Raw genomic sequence first — 599 nt, forward strand, 5'->3', positions numbered from 1 at the left:
GAAAGTGGAGAGTGAAAAAGTTGGCTTAAAGCTCAACATTCAGAAAACGAAGATCATGGCATCTGGTCCCATCACTTCATGGAAATAGATGGGGAAACAGTGGAAACAGTGTCAGACTTTATTTTTTTGGGCTCCAAAATCACGGCAGATGGTGACTGCAGCCATGAAATTAAAAGACACTTACTCCTTGGAAGAAAAGTTATGACCAACCTAGATAGCATATTGAAAAGCAGAGACATTACTTTGCCAACAAAGGTCCGTCTAGTCAAGGCTATGGTTTTTCCAGTGGTCATGTATGGATATGAGAGTTGGACTGTGAAGAAAGCTGAGTGCCGAAGAATTGATGCTTTTGAACTGTGGTGTTGGAGAAGACTCTTGAGAGTCCCTTGGACTGCAAGGAGATCCAACCAATCCATTCTGAAGGAGATCAGCCCTGGGATTTCTTTGGAGGGAATGATGCTGAAGCTGAAACTGCAGTACTTTGGCCACCTCATGCGAAGAGTTGACTCACTGGAAAAGACTCTGATGCTGGGAGGGATTGGGGGCAGGAGGAGAAGGGGATGACAGAGGATGAGATGGCTGGATGACATCACTGACTC

Source organism: Bison bison, unplaced genomic scaffold (genome assembly GCF_000754665.1).
Source record: "Bison bison bison isolate TAMUID 2011002044 unplaced genomic scaffold, Bison_UMD1.0 scf7180017864243, whole genome shotgun sequence".
In the NCBI taxonomy this organism is placed as follows: domain Eukaryota; kingdom Metazoa; phylum Chordata; class Mammalia; order Artiodactyla; family Bovidae; genus Bison; species Bison bison.